General features: G+C 39.5%; 1 protein-coding gene and 1 non-coding gene across 2 annotated transcripts in view; both read left to right on the forward strand.

The window, feature by feature from the left end:
- Positions 1 to 14,015, forward strand: part of PGM1 (phosphoglucomutase 1) — a 60,856-nt gene that overhangs the window by 14,563 nt on the left and 32,278 nt on the right. The window lies entirely within an intron of this gene.
- Positions 5,990 to 6,108, forward strand: LOC111745310. Its single transcript, XR_002782592.1, has one exon. It is a non-coding gene; the product is annotated as a 5S ribosomal RNA (ribosomal RNA).

Consider the following 14,015-nt stretch of genomic DNA (forward strand, 5'->3'; position numbering starts at 1 on the left):
GTGGATGCCCTGTGCTTTGGGAGTGGTATGTGATGGTGGGAGTAATTTCATAGTTGAGGCTGATTCAGGAGGGGAGATCGCTTACTTGACTACTGGAGAAACTTCCCTCCATTTATCAAAAATGCTATTCACGGAGGTCATTTAATGCTCTTCCTTTAACAGTATAGCCACTCAAACATTTATTGACTCTTCACTATACTTCATTTCAGGTGCTGAGGTTCCAAAATGAATAAAGTGCTGTCTTTCTCCTCACCACTGAGCAGGGGAGGAGGCTTGTACATACCAAACCCTGGCACACACTCTGTTATTTAGTGATAGAAACCAAACACTCTGGGGCAAAGAAAAGGGGTGTGTGGGGAGGGGAGGAGTCTACCAGAGGGCCTCTCACAGAGACCAGTGACCCTGCTGCAAAGGGCTCAGCTGTCCCTGGAACTGTCCCTAATTTACGAACAAGAAAACCGAGGCCAGAGGCCATATACAGCCAGAAGGTGGCAAAGGCAGGATTCAGACTCAGGCCTTTCTGACTCTATAGCCCTCTGGTTGGAGCAGATACTATAGATTTCCTCCTCCACCTTTTCCCTGGCCCATTGTAGATGTTTAATCCAGCACACAGACCATGTAGACTGACCCATATCTCTGATTCTCTCCTGCCTGGGCTCACCTGCTTTAGAGATCAGAGGATGTGTTAGAAGGATGTGATCAGTCTTTATCAATATCTCTTTCTGTTTTGGGGAGTCCAGATAACATTTATGGAGTGGCTACTCAGTGGCCAGGCGTTGTGTTAAGCACTTTATATGCCTTTCCATATTTACTTTTGGAACCTGTAAAGGAAGTTTTACTATTCTCATTTTACAAAAAAATCAGGCTCACAAAAAATATCCCCTCTTTGTGTCCACCTTCACTCATTTTGTTTACAGCTGGACATCCTAATTTGGCCAGGCCATGTTATTGGAAAAATTCTTAACGATGAGACAGAGAATAACTTCACCTTTCCTCTCTTAAAAACCCAAAAATCTTGGCACATGTTAATTATTTGATCGCGGGCCAACCACTGTTTGGCACAAAACTCTAGGGGGCATGATTCCCATGGTATGCCAGGTGAATGAGACCCCCCCCCGGGTTGTGCAATGCCACTGGAGCCAGCTAGTGCGCCCCCTGGTGAGGCTCTGGGAATGCTTGCTTGTTTTCCCGTTTTCCACCAGAAGAGGGAAACATACAACCATGAATGATTTGAAAATAAGGCAATTCTTTAGATCTCTTTTTACGAGAGGATTTTAATACACAGTTCCTGGTAATAGCAAGAATACGAGAAAATATTCCCTTAGCTCCAAATTAATATTCTTAAAAGATTTAAATGAAAAAAAATTTGAAGCTGCTCCAAAAGAAATAAAAGAAATATAAAATTTTTATGTAAACCATCTAAATTGCTGTTTTTATAGATCAAAATGGTTGAATATTGGTAATTTCTAATGAAACAGAATCTTACTCATGTGTGCATTATGTATGAAAGGGATTACTAAGCCCTGTGCATCTTCAAATAGAGACTGTTTTTCGATTTAACCACACAAATTAAGAGCGGCATTTGTGGAGGTGGGGAACACCTTCCATAACTTTCTCTCTCTGAGTGCTCATAGCTCCCTTGTGAGCTCCCAGGTTAGCACTTTTTACTCCATTTTTAAAATGATTTGTTGGCTTATCCATCTCTCCTTTTAGATCAAAAGTTTCTTGGCAACTTGAGTCTGTCAACTTCATGTGGTGCACAATGCCTGGTGAAATGAATGCTGTAAGTCAGTTTATGCAGTAACTGTTGGGTACATGGATGTGTAAACAGATGGACAACAGACTGACGGATGCTAGAGGATGTACATGGCTCTGAGGCAGCTGTTTTGTTTTTAACTTCAAAATGTGCTTCAGGAACCTTTTTGATTCTGGGATTCTGTACAGCCCTAAGCCATCTGGCCCTTGTAATTCTTCTGGCCTTGTACCTTCTTTATAGTTTAATGTAATTTCTCCTTTTCTTTAAAGAACATTTCCTAACTCTTAAAATACATATACCCATAAATAGGTATGAAACACAGCTACATATTTTCAGATTGATTTAAGGCAGTAATAAAAGCTAGCACTTAAGTAGGGCTCACAAGGCAGTAGGACTAGCCAGTGCAAAGCTCTTTACATTTATTAACTTGTCATATCTTCATACAGCAAACCTATGCAGTAGATGCTATTTTCTTTTTTATTGCTCCCTTTAAGAAATGCATTTTTTAAAAACTGAGGTATAATTGACACATAACATTAGTTTCAGGTGTACAACATAATGATTCAATATTTGTATGTATCATGCAGTGATCACCACAGTGTCTAAGTAGGTACTGTTTTCGAAAAGGGGACACCGAGAGGGTAAGAACTTTGCCCAAGGTCACCCAACTCGTAAATTCTACTCTTGCATGTGTCCCTACTGTTGACTGAGGTTGCTCAGCGAAGGGGAGGAGGACTCTTCTTCTTGCCTGGGTGAGACAGGAGGTGGAGCCTGACTCAGTTTGCAGATGGGAGCCAGGCACTACAGAGCCCTGCTCAACACAGTGAAGAGTTATAGGTGGCACAAGTGACAGACTACAGTGAGCCACCAAGAGGACATAAGGCTAGAGGGATGTCTCTTGAAAGCCAAGGGTAAGGTGTGCAGTTGGGCCTCACAGGAGCCTGAAACAGGAGGAACCAAAGCAGCTACTCTGTCTCGCCTGTCTGTTTATCTCAGTACATCTGCTTCATTTTCTTCTCTGTCTGCTGACTCACTTGTCAATATAAGTTGTTGGGGTTTGTGCGTGCGTGCGTGTGTGTATGTGTGTGTGTGTGAGAGAGAGAGAGAGAGAGGGAGAGAGAGAGAGAGATTGGTTATAAACTCATTTACTGAAATGCCTATGAATATTTCAGGTTTATAAATCAAATATGTTTATTTACTTTTTAAGTGTTTTGTCTAACCAGCAAAACTTTGAAATTATTCAGGTTGTTCTCATATCATCTAATAATGATAACATCAGATGCTTGTGTAGGGTATCCTATACCAGGTTTTAAAACTTTCTGCATATTACCTCATTCAGTTCTGACTGCAGCAACTGGTAAGTTGGCAGACTTTTTTTTTCTCCCTATTTTTATAGATGAGACAATGGAAGCACAGAGAGGTTAAATAATTTATCTGAGGTCACATACTGACTGGCAGAGTTGGGCTTCCAAGCCTGTCAGTCTAGCCTTAGAGTCCATTCTCTGATAAAGCGTCCACACCTGATGATTTAAATTTATAAATATGGTGCATTCAGAGTTTTCTTGAATGTTTGAATAATGTTTATAATTTTGATAAAATTATCTTACCTCTTTAAACTTAAAATCATAGGTCAAAATAAGTTACTCAATTACACGTTATGAATTGGATTCACAAGGCTAATCTGTTAGATGAACTAATATCTTAGAATTTCTAACATACTTAAAATCCCAAATATGCTTAGATTTTCTCCTAAACTAATTACAAAAATATTAATACTATAAGTTTGATTTATTTCACTTTCTGTGTACTTTGAGTTTGGTTTACTTTATGTCTGTACTTAATTCTGAATCTTTCTGTGTTTAAAAATGCCCACTTCAAAACCATCCTTTTACCCCAAGCAATTAGGAGTTACCTTTCCAATTGAATTGGGGGTGACTGACATTGTCAGCTGGCTGAGGTGCATGTCGACTAGAGATCTGGATATGGAACCACCCTGGTCCAGAACGCCAGTTGGGAGCCTCAAGTGGTTTGTGTTCACAGACCACATTCCCCAATTCTCATGTGTCACGAAGCCGCAGCCTCTACCCCCTTGAGAAGATTCACCTAACCTATTTTCTGCTTGATTCTATTATGAATTCTTTTCCAATTCTTCCTGTACATCAGGTCCACAACTCTTAGAAATGTCTAAATGAGTTGGATCCTTCATAGTTCTCATGTATTTCCATGTATCATCTGGCTGCCCGTCACAATTCTGTGGATATTCTCATGGCACAACTGTCCCTGCCCCACGGCTCCTGGGCTAACCTGGCTTCCCAGTTCATGGACTGGGAATCTGACTAGTGTACTTTTGAGTTCTGATTCTAGATTCCTAGGAGAGAAAATGTGATCGATCCAGCTTTGGTCAGGTGTCTACCTATTGTGATCAGGGCCTGGCATCAGGGTCCCGTAGTAGCAACATGGCCCTAGGAATCCACTCTTGTTAGGTGGGGGAGGGGACAGTTTTAGAGAAAAGAGGGATTGAGTCAAAGACACTATGTGGAAAAGGGTCAGAGGAAAGAGAGATGTTCAGGTAGGGTCTTCATGCTGGAAGAAATAAAAACCAACAGATTTTTTGGAACGTTTATCTTCCTCCTGCTTAAACATTTCCATAGCTTCTGGTGCCTACAAAATAAACTTTAGTGTGGTTTATGAGACTCTATAATCTTACCCCAACTATTTCTCCAGTCTCACCCCATCACTGTAACCTCTTGAGAGCCATAGCTCTGTACATGCACCTCTGGGACAGCATTGATACCACCGTGCCGTGATGACTCCTTTTCGGTACAAACTTCTTAGGAACAAGCACCTGCAGCTGTCACAAGCTCATGGCCTCAAGCTGGGAATCTGATGATTCTTGCTGCTTTTAGCTCAAATAATAGTTTTCTTTCCAGTGCTTACACCTAGAGAAAGGGTTAGCAGTTCCATCCCCTATGCCCACTCTTGTGGCATTTGCTAAAAAAGAACTTTTGGTTTGAAGAGGTGAACTATTCAGGCCCTGGATGTGACCTTCACATGAGACCTAGGAAATAGTAGTTAGTTCCCTAATAAATGTTTATTGATGGAAAGGAAGGGAGGGAGGGGAAAAGAAGGGAAGGGAAGGGAAAAAAAGAGGGATGAAAGATTGAAAGGAGGAGAGAGGAGAAAGGAAAGGAAGGAAAGGAAGAAGGAAGGCAGGCTTGGCAGAACTATAGTTTCCACTGTGTTCCACTAGGAAGGTATCATTGCTGATCAGAATGGGAGCCGGAGTCTTTGTGAGGCCGGGAGTGAAGGGGTTCATAACTCTGCCATTGTGAAATTGATTGGACCCAAGACCAGTATGAAAGTTTCTTGTCTGAAGGGAGTAATCCTTAAATCCCCCATATGGTTTAAATGTAATTTGTGTCATTGTGAAGGAGTACTGGCAATGCAGGCGAATTCATTAGGCCAAATTGGGTTCGCTATGCTCGACAGTAACGTTTCCGAAGATGAAGTTCAACCTTTGCTGGAGAGCTAAAACAAATGAGTTTCTTAATAGCTGCCCCACTTAGTCTGAGCGTCTTAGGAAGCTTAATGTTTTTAATGCCTCTTCTTTTTTACCACACTTCACAGTCCATCTAACATTGCTGCTTCTGGTAATATTTTTATATGGGGTTGAGTGCTATAGTGTCCATAAAATTATGACTCAGACCCACTTTTAGAATAGAAGCTTTTCTAGGGCAAGGATTGTTTTGGGGGGGGAAGGGGCGGGGTTGGCTTTGCATGTTGACTAACACCAGGCCAGGCATATGTAGTGGCTGAAAACGGTACTTTCTGTTTTGGATTTCCTCTGGAACCTTAGATTTGGCGTGTACTTAAGTTGCTGGGTCTTCACCCACCTGTGCAAGAGCCACAAGAGGTGGGAATACTCCCCCGTCTGTGTCTAGCTGTCAAGCTAACTCATACTCAGGGAAGTAAAAAAGTACATGTGCCCACACTGACATTGCCATCCAAGAGGGAGACAGTAGTTTCACCTAGTAACCTCATTCCATAGGTTAGACACATATGACCTCTCGATGCTCAACCACTGCTATTACCATTTGGATTAAATGATTTTTTAAATATGAAGATGACCAAATGGGGAGGTACCTTTAAAAATTTTGAAATGAAGAGGCAAACAAATAATGAACTCCAAGATGGCATATCAAGTATTTGGAAAGTTAAGACTGGAAGAGCACCGTCTATGGCCATGCCACCCTGAACGTGCCCGATCTCTTCTGATCTCGGAAGCTAAGCAGGGTCGGGCCTGGTTAGTACTTGGATGGGAGACCACCTAGGAAGACCTGGTGCTGTACGCATTTTTAAAAACATCAGTAAAAGTCTGGAGGAACATCAGCATTATTAAGATTGCCATACTACCTTAAAAAAAAAACCGTTTTTTAACCTTTAAGAATCCGAATAGTTATATTTGGAAGACTTTCTGAATCAGTCGGGTTTTAGATCATTAGAAACTGGCACTAGGCCCAAGAACAGGCTTAATTCTAGAAAAGAGTAGCTTTTACAACACACGCAATGTGAAAAAGTATTTTTAGAAATAAGTTTTGTTCACATGAACACACACTGATAAGCTGAGGTGTTCCAGTATCTGACGCAGACACAGTCTTCCAGAAAAAAGAAAGCATTTGCAGCCTTTGAAACAAGATCTGTTAGGTCTCGTGCGGTGAATGAACTCACATTTATGCTTGTATTTTTTGCGTTTCACATTTATTTTGAAGTTGCATACTTATGCCTTGATTCTTCATAATTTCTCATTTTATGGAATTGATTAACCACAGGCTAGCCGAAATAAATAAATGTGTGGGAAAGAAACCCAACAAAACATTATTCTTCTAGTTCCAGCTTTAGAAGGAGCTTCACTGAGAGAGTGGCAGACCACCGTCAGAGAACATGCTGGAGTGTGTGGGCGGAGACGCTTTGGTTGGGGTTGCTGGAGCACTCTCGTGACCATGTGTCCCTGAATCTACCCTTGGATTTCAAGATCTTATTAAGAAAACTACCAATTATGTGGTTGGTTGCTTTGTTATTCCCAATGAAAAGATTATTGGGTTGATATTTCACGAATCTGGATCTATTATTAAATATGTCAAGATGCATATGCTGACCTAATTTGCTAGCCTGTTTGAAACCAGAGGAAAGTAGGCACCGAACTTAAAAAATATGAATTTAAAAAAATGCATTTCAGGAAGTTGAAAAACAGTGGGTGTGTAAACTACTGTTAATAAAGCTAGCTTACTTTGTAAATTAATTTCTAAGAAATTTTAGTTTTAAAAACTAAGCAAAAATAAGTAATAAAAGGTAATCATTTTTTGGCTGGCTGGTTTTCATGTCTTGTGAATTGTTTTAATGTTTTGTCTCGAGGTCTTCCCTGCACATAGGCCAACCCCATTTGTCATTTGAAGAAGAACAGGCTCCTTTGCCAGTGGCCGCTTTCTGCTCATGAGCCCAATGGCTCTGCTGGCCCTGCTCAGAGCAGCCTGTGGAACACAGGGCCATTCGTGCCACGGAGAGGGTAGCCTGCTGCTCTCAGCACCTGTTTACTTTTGGACCTTGCCGAAAGTCTGAAAAATTCTCAGATTTAGTTTGTCAAGGGATTATTCACTTCCCTTGAAAACCTTGACTCCTTAGTGCACGTGTCAAACTCTCCAAACATGTGATGTAACTAATCCTGGTTTACTTTTTAAGCATCCTTAACAAGTCACCAAAACCTTGACAATGGAGCTTCTTAATTGGCAACTTCTGCTGAACCAGGTAAAGAACATACATGTATGCACTTACGTAGATTTTTAGTAAAATCTCAGAGATCAAATGGGATTGGATATCGTATTCAGGTAGAACGTTTTTATGTATGTTAGTTTCTTCAAATGTGAAAGACTTAAACTGCTTCACTAAAAATGTTTTCTTAAAAGCCAAGTCTATTTGAAACTGAGAAAATCAAAACACAAAATTTAATCTTATGTTCATAGTATTTTTTTCAAATAACTTGATGAAGCCTCATGCACTCAGAAAGACATATCTTTCCCCCCTGTTCTGCTTATATCTTCAAGGATTTGGTACATCTTCATCCCCAATTTTTCATAAGTTCAAAGGAATGACCAAGCTGTTGGTCATTCAGGGCATATTTATAGGTATCTATTCTTTAGAACTGAATACTATTTTGTTAAATCCTTGGTGGTCAATGAATGAATTTGTTCTATTAGATAATTTTTTTCTTCTAACTGAGATTGCATGTGGGAAGTAAAAAAATCACTTGGGTATCAAAATGACAGTGATGCAAGAAAACCAGAGGTAACCGAGATCCTTCACATCCATTTTAAGATTGACCTTTAACTTGTTAGATGGCATGGAACAACTTTAGTTGCAGATGGCCTTCTCAGTGAGGCTGAGAATGCCTAGAGAGGCTCTGGTTTAAGGGGTGTTGGGAGCAGGGTGTCTTGTTCACAAACCTGCTTCTTGGGTCTGCACTTGCTCCGTCTATGCCTGGGCTCTGGGAGCGGAGTCTGGCAGCCATCTGGTGTTTGTAACTGAAGTCTGCCTCATGCAGCAGCCTTCGGAGTTATCTCCACCCTAACGGGAACATGAGGCAAAAATAATTGAAGGGTATTTGGCTTGGTTATGTGGGCAGAAGTGTCCTCATCAAAACAACTTTGAAGATCTGCTTTGCGTGTGAATGCGGGTGGGTGTGTGGCCTTTAACTTTTTCACAAGGGGCCATGACAACAAGGAATTAACCCAGCTTCCTCCTTGAGAGTGATCATCCAGGCACAACCTCTATTTTGGTTATTCAGACGACACAGTGGCAGCTTCAGGTCAGACAGACCAGTTTGTGGATCTTGACTGCTTTCTGGATACCCTCGCTGAGCCAAGTGGTGGAAATGAAAAATGAGTGATTTTAATGAGTGGATTTCTGGGAAATACTGGAAAATGGAAGAAGGTCCTCTTTCTCTGTTGACTTTTGCTACAGCTCCCTACTCTGATCAGAAACCAGGAACTAGTGGATTACGGAAGAAAACCTATTGTTTCGAGGCAAAGCCTTGCTATCTGGAGAATTTTATCCAGAGTATATTCTTTTCCATAGACCTAAAAGATCGCCAGGGATCCTCACTGGTGGTCGGCGGAGATGGGCGGTATTTCAATAAATCAGCAATAGAAACAATAGTGCAGATGGCGGCCGCCAATGGGGTTGGTATATGATAAATATTGTTACGTTTCTGGCACTCCATGTAACTTCTTAATTTTGCAGAAATATACAAAAGTACAAAGATTTGTATGTGGCTTATACCTCAGTTCTATTAATATTTAGTTAAGTTTCATTGTGTCTTCAGAGATTAAATATTGTGAAAATGCTCCTGAAATTACAATAGTCACATTGGGATACAGGAACGTAAATTCAGTTTATGTGTTGTGCTCTGTGTCTGTTTAGGCAATACCTGTTGCTTTTTAGACATCTAAAGTACACCCTCAGCCTTAAGCTGTCTTATCTCCATTCTAACTAGTTTCGAGGGGTACTCTATCCTATATAAGAAGGCTCTAATGAATAGTGGAGAGAAGGGGATTTTGTTTTCTTTCAATGGCTTCCTTGTTGAAGTTCAGTCACTTGTCAAACAGGAAAACAAAAGCAAGGCCATACCGTTGTTGATGAATCCTGGTAGTCATGCAAAAATGCTAGGAGAGGATTGGAAAATGTTAGGTGTGAGCCTTCCAAGAGGACCCGTTACAGGGGAACCTGCTTGTAATGACCTTGGACACAAAGAAGCCCTGTGTGTGGTGAATTTGTGCAGCAGGGTAGAGATAATAATGCCTGTAAGATTATACTATAAGGAGGCTCTGCTAATTCTTTGTATCGTGAAAAACTGGATTGGCTGAATTAACCAAATCAGAAGGAATCTTTCACCAGAAAGCATTGATCTAACAATTTGCACAGTCCCGCTGATTTATAGGAAGGTGGGCATCAGCACATTGCTGTTTTTGCTCTGCAGATTCCTCTGTGGAACCAAAAATATATTTTTAGTGTTTTATATTAAACTTAGAAATAATTTGGAGCACACAGTCCTTCTGTACTCGTAAATTTTAAAACATCTTTTGTATTTCCTTTCTGGAGGTGATACTGGTTCTGAGAACATTAAATTTAGCATTGCCATCAAATTGCGAGGCATTCATTTTTAGTCTGTTTTGATCATACGCCAAGCAGGTGTGATTACAAAAGCCAAATTAAAAAAAAGAAGAGAAAACACACTACCAAATTAAATTTTAAAATGTTTGTAGATCCTATTGCTTATAATGTGAAGTTCCTTTATACCTGATTTCAGAATCTGAATGACTCTCATGTAAAAATTGCTGATAAAGCACTCAAATATGAAATTATTATGACGCGTACACATTTTCAAGATAAAATGTGACATGCTATAAATTTCACCTTTGAAGAGAGCTGCAAAGGGAATGGTATTAAGACCCTTTTAATCTTTTGAGAGAGAATGAATGGAACATTATTTCTCCGCATATATCTAGATTGTTGAGTGCATCTGGTACACTGTCCCCTTTGCTGTGATATATTTGGCTTCATTTCATTTTTGTGTGGAGCTGAAAGATGTGGAAGAGGTGGTGGGAATGTGTAATTCAGGCAGACCCTATAGACTTTCTCAGATTTACAATCTGAAGTTTTGCTAAATAATACATTTAAGTGATAATAATTGACTAAATATGGTACCTGCCTCTTTGTTAGAGCTGTGGCAGCATAAGCAATATTTTAAGTCTTTCCAAGGGCATTCTTTATTAAAAATAGTGTTGCATTTAAAGCAGTCATGCTACCCAACTGAATTACTTAAAACATTTAGTAGACCAATAAAGCACTTACATCTGATGAAACCTATGAAATCCTATATAGTTTGATTTCTTTTTCTGACATATCCTAAATTCTGAATATTTTAACATCCTTTTAAAAAATTTATTTTTATTTTTATTTTTTTTTAACATCCCTCTGATTGTGGGCAGAACTCTAGGAAGGAAATCTAAAGGAAAAATAACTTATTGCCACAGATTTTGGTAGAAGTCAATGTTCTCTATTTTGTTAAATCCTTGGTGGTCAATGAATGAATTTGTTCTATTAGATAATTTTTTTCTTCTAACTGAGATTGCATGTGGGAAGTAAAAAAATCACTTGGGTATCAAAATGACAATGATGCAAGAAAACCAGAGGTAACCGAGATCCTTCACATCCATTTTAAGATTGACCTTTAACTTGTTAGATGGCATGGAACAACTTTAGTTGCAGATGGCCTTCTCAGTGAGGCTGAGAATGCCTAGAGAGGCTCTGGTGTAAGGGGTGTTGGGAGCAGGGTGTCTTGTTCACAAACCTGCTTCTTGGGTCTGCACTTGCTCCGTCTATGCCTGGGCTCTGGGAGCGGAGTCTGGCAGCCATCTGGTGTTTGTAACTGAAGTCTGCCTCATGCAGCAGCCTTCGGAGTTATCTCCACCCTAACGGGAACATGAGGCAAAAATAATTGAAGGGTATTTGGCTTGGTTATGTGGGCAGAAGTGTCCTCATCAAAACAACTTTGAAGATCTGCTTTGCGTGTGAATGTGGGTGGGTGTGTGGCCTTTAACTTTTTCACAAGGGGCCATGACAACAAGGAATTAACCCAGCTTCCTCCTTGAGAGTGATCATCCAGGCACAACCTCTATTTTGGTTATTCAGACGACACAGTTGCAGCTTCAGGTCAGACAGACCAGTTTGTGGATCTTGACTGCTTTCTGGATACCCTCGCTGAGCCAAGTGGTGGAAATGAAAAATGAGTGATTTTAATGAGTGGATTTCTGGGAAATACTGGAAAATGGAAGAAGGTCCTCTTTCTCTGTTGACTTTTGCTACAGCTCCCTACTCTGATCAGAAACCAGGAACTAGTGGATTACGGAAGAAAACCTATTGTTTCGAGGCAAAGCCTTGCTATCTGGAGAATTTTATCCAGAGTATATTTTTTTCCATAGACCTAAAAGATCGCCAGGGATCCTCACTGGTGGTCGGCGGAGATGGGCGGTATTTCAATAAATCAGCAATAGAAACAATAGTGCAGATGGCGGCCGCCAATGGGGTTGGTATATGATAAATATTGTTACGTTTCTGGCACTCCATGTAACTTCTTAATTTTGCAGAAATATACAAAAGTACAAAGATTTGTATGTGGCTTATACCTCAGTTCTATTAATATTTAGTTAAGTTTCATTGTGTCTTCAGAGATTAAATATTGTGAAAATGCTCCTGAAATTACAATAGTCACATTGGGATACAGGAACGTAAATTCAGTTTATGTGTTGTGCTCTGTGTCTGTTTAGGCAATACCTGTTGCTTTTTAGACATCTAAAGTACACCCTCAGCCTTAAGCTGTCTTATCTCCATTCTAACTAGTTTCGAGGGGTACTCTATCCTATATAAGAAGGCTCTAATGAATAGTGGAGAGAAGGGGATTTTGTTTTCTTTCAATGGCTTCCTTGTTGAAGTTCAGTCACTTGTCAAACAGGAAAACAAAAGCAAGGCCATACCGTTGTTGATGAATCCTGGTAGTCATGCAAAAATGCTAGGAGAGGATTGGAAAATGTTAGGTGTGAGCCTTCCAAGAGGACCCGTTACAGGGGAACCTGCTTGTAATGACCTTGGACACAAAGAAGCCCTGTGTGTGGTGAATTTGTGCAGCAGGGTAGAGATAATAATGCCTGTAAGATTATACTATAAGGAGGCTCTGCTAATTCTTTGTATCGTGAAAAACTGGATTGGCTGAATTAACCAAATCAGAAGGAATCTTTCACCAGAAAGCATTGATCTAACAATTTGCACAGTCCCGCTGATTTATAGGAAGGTGGGCATCAGCACATTGCTGTTTTTGCTCTGCAGATTCCTCTGTGGAACCAAAAATATATTTTTAGTGTTTTATATTAAACTTAGAAATAATTTGGAGCACACAGTCCTTCTGTACTCGTAAATTTTAAAACATCTTTTGTATTTCCTTTCTGGAGGTGATACTGGTTCTGAGAACGTTAAATTTAGCATTGCCATCAAATGTGCGAGGCATTCATTTTTAGTCTGTCTTGATCATACGCCAAGCAGGTGTGATTACAAAAGCCAAATTAAAAAAAAAAAGAGAAAACACACTACCAAATTAAATTTTAAAATGTTTGTAGATCCTATTGCTTATAATGTGAAGTTCCTTTATACCTGATTTCAGAATCTGAATGACTCTCATGTAAAAATTGCTGATAAAGCACTCAAATATGAAATTATTATGACGCGTACACATTTTCAAGATAAAATGTGACATGCTATAAATTTCACCTTTGAAGAGAGCTGCAAAGGGAATGGTATTAAGACCCTTTTAATCTTTTGAGAGAGAATGAATGGAACATTATTTCTCCGCATATATCTAGATTGTTGAGTGCATCTGGTACACTGTCCCCTTTGCTGTGATATATTTGGCTTCATTTCATTTTTGTGTGGAGCTGAAAGATGTGGAAGAGGTGGTGGGAATGTGTAATTCAGGCAGACCCTATAGACTTTCTCAGATTTACAATCTGAAGTTTTGCTAAATAATACATTTAAGTGATAATAATTGACTAAATATGGTACCTGCCTCTTTGTTAGAGCTGTGGCAGCATAAGCAATATTTTAAGTCTTTCCAAGGGCATTCTTTATTAAAAATAGTGTTGCATTTAAAGCAGTCATGCTACCCAACTGAATTACTTAAAACATTTAGTAGACCAATAAAGCACTTACATCTGATGAAACCTATGAAATCCTATATAGTTTGATTTCTTTTTCTGACATATCCTAAATTCTGAATATTTTAACATCCTTTTAAAAAATTTATTTTTATTTTTATTTTTTTTTAACATCCCTCTGATTGTGGGCAGAACTCTAGGAAGGAAATCTAAAGGAAAAATAACTTATTGCCACAGATTTTGGTAGAAGTCAATGTTCTTTTTTCACCTTTGTCAGCACCTACTCTACCCATGAGCCAATTCTTGGAGGACTTTTCAGTTCAGTGATCTAAATGGGGATCATTTCATTTTTTTTCTCTTAGTACACTTTTATCTGGTGCATTTATGGATTACAGAATATAATTTACCATTGTTAGAAGTTTCCCTTTGTTTTTGTTTGCATAGAGCTGCCTACATTTACATTTACAAGAAGTTTTAACGTACAAAATAAAATATCGGTGAGA

Source organism: Pteropus vampyrus, unplaced genomic scaffold (genome assembly GCF_000151845.1).
Source record: "Pteropus vampyrus isolate Shadow unplaced genomic scaffold, Pvam_2.0 Scaffold151, whole genome shotgun sequence".
NCBI lineage: Eukaryota > Metazoa > Chordata > Mammalia > Chiroptera > Pteropodidae > Pteropus > Pteropus vampyrus.